Raw genomic sequence first — 2825 nt, forward strand, 5'->3', positions numbered from 1 at the left:
AGAACCCCGACCTGTTCCTTAAAGATCCGCCACGCCTCTTCAGCCCCGTCAGCAATAGAGTCCTCCAACTCCGTATAGGCCTCCCGAGCTCTCATCAAGTCCTTCTTCACCTCCACAAGGTCATCGAACAAACTCGAATAGCTCTCCTGTGCCTTCTCCCTCAGGCCCTCCGCCATGGAACACTGGGCCTGCAACTTCCTCTCCTTCTCCTGGAGGCCATTCTTCTCCTCCTTCAATTTGGCGACCTCCTCCCTCAGCACCTTCTCCTGCCCTTGATATAAGAGAAGCCTCTCCTCTAGCTCTTCAACCCTCAAAGATGAACCCAGAGAGCTAAGGGGAGTCTTCTCAAAAATATCAAGGAACTTGGTGCACACCCCTGCCACCCTGATACTCTCCTGAGCCAGAATAGTAAGGTGGTTTCAAACAGAAGCATCATCCATACTTATGCGAGTATGAGGATAGATATGCTTCCGAACAAACTGAGGTGCATCCACCTTGACCTCACCTTCAAAAGAAAAGCCAGACTCTAAAGTCTTGCGCTTCTTTTTTTTCTGGCTTAGGGGAAGATCGAGGAGGAGGGGACAGCTGAGAAGAAGCTGAGGAATAAACAACAATAGGTCGGGTAGGGGTCCCCAAATTGTGAGAAGGAGGGGGAGGGGAAGGAAGAGAAGGACCAGTTACCCTGGCGCCACCGACTCTGGCGCGGGACCTCGCTTTGGCCTCCTAAACTCTCTGGTAAGACTCCCTGGAATTCTTCTTCGCCATTTCGTAAAAAGCAATTAGGAAGCTAAAATCAGTAAAACAAGTCGGAAAAAACAAGTCGGGCGACCATCAGGTCGGAAAATATGGTAAACCAACAAAAAACTACCTAGTTGAGCCTGGACAAAGGTCGGAGACCCCTGGAGAAACCTTTTTTGTATCCAGGTAAAGGGGCTCTCCCACATACTTCTCGGAGGAATCCCATAATGGCCCCTCCACCTCATCCAAATCCTTCAGACCATATTTTTCACAAAGAGCGGCCTCTAGCCAGTACAGGAGAAAATGAGGAGAAGAATTTTCATCCAAGAAAAAGGGGTGGTGACCCTCTACAGCTTGAACTTTGAAAAATAAATTTTTGAAGTCATGGAAGGATTCATCGAAAAGGGTAAAAACTCTCCAGCCTTGTATAGCCCGGAAAGACACCTATTGTTGTTTGTTATTTTGCCCACTGAAGGGCTTAGTCATGTGGAAGAGAAAAAAGAAAATCTTTAAAGAAGTCGGAAAGTCTAATGCATGGCTGATAAATTGGTAAATCTTCAGAAAACCCCAAGAATTAGGGTGAAGTTCGGTAGGAGCAACACGGCAGTGACATAAAACAGCTATTTCAAAATCGGAAAAAGGAAGTAAAACACCTAAGCGGGTAATCATGCTCTCATACATATAGAAAAAATGAGGGGATGCCTCAGAAGCCCTCCCAAAACAAACCCGGTCTTCCGGACCCGGGGCAATCAGTTCATATTTCGGCTCATCCTCATCAAAAGTACAAAGCCTATGACGTATGCGGAGGTCGGTAATGTAGTCAGTATCCACCCAAGGTTCCTCCCCAAGAACCGTACCGTCGACCCATAATGAAAGAGACTCTAAGGTAGACATCTTTCTAAAAGGGGTAATGAATCCTACAAAGAAAAAAGGAAAGAAATCAAAATAAAGTCTCTAAGGGTCTGAGGTAGAAGTTTCCAAAACCAACGGAACGGCTAAAACTACGGTCAAACACTATTCCAAAACAAAAACATGCAAATAAAAAGCATTTTGTGATAGAAGAGAAGGACTGACCTTTACTTCTGAAGCAATGAGAAGAGCGACAGTCAACCGAAGGCAAGAACGAAGCTTTCTCCAAAAACAAGAGTGCACGAATATGAAGTTTTCAGAAACGAAACAATAAAAGAGAGGGAAAGTATTTATAAACACGCTAGGGGCATAATGGTAAAAACGGAAGCAGTCATTAATGGGTGCACCGTTACCAATGCAATTAATCCCTACGTATGGATACACGAACTCCTAACGGACGCGATGCTTGATTAGGCGCGACTGTGGAAATTCAAAAAGTCACGTCGGTTCCGAAAAATCACGTCGGTTCCTCTACAGGTCGGCTACAACCCCGAGTAGAATACTCAAACCCCATTCTTGAAAGAAATTGGGCTCGAGTAGGGGCACTGTTCATACCCTGGCCTAACACTAAGGCCCAGGTCCAAACGAGAGTCTCAACCCAAAGGATTGAGCCTCACCTTACACCGACCTTCTCCCAAAGAAGTCGGCTCCTACCACGATCTGCTCTAAAGAAGTCGGGGACGAAGATTAGCTGGCAGATAGACACTCATTCAAACGAGTAACTGCCCCTAAAATCTCTCAGCCCACTTCCAGGAGCCATATCTCAACCTCCCTAAGATAAAGGGACGGTTATCCACCTTAAAAGGTGGAACTACTTCAATGGTGGTTATTAGTTCACCATTATAAATACACTGACACCCCTTAGGTATCTCTAAGTCCCAATACTCTCTAGACCTGCTTACACCCTTGCTGACTTAGGCATCGGAGTGTCTTTGCAAGTACCACCCCCTATTCACTCATACTCACAAGTCGGACGGAGGCCTAAAAGCGCGATTCCCATTGAAGGCTTCCTTCCTCAGACGATTGGGCCAGCCTAACGAGTCCAGCCCATCAATCTCCGGTTACCCATCGTAACACATATTTCTAGTTAAGGTAGTTTGTACAAAAAGCTAATGAAGTCTCTCATTATTATTATTATTATTATTATTATTATTATTATTATTATTATTATTATTATA

This window comes from Arachis ipaensis, chromosome B08 (genome assembly GCF_000816755.2).
Source record: "Arachis ipaensis cultivar K30076 chromosome B08, Araip1.1, whole genome shotgun sequence".
Lineage (NCBI taxonomy): Eukaryota > Viridiplantae > Streptophyta > Magnoliopsida > Fabales > Fabaceae > Arachis > Arachis ipaensis.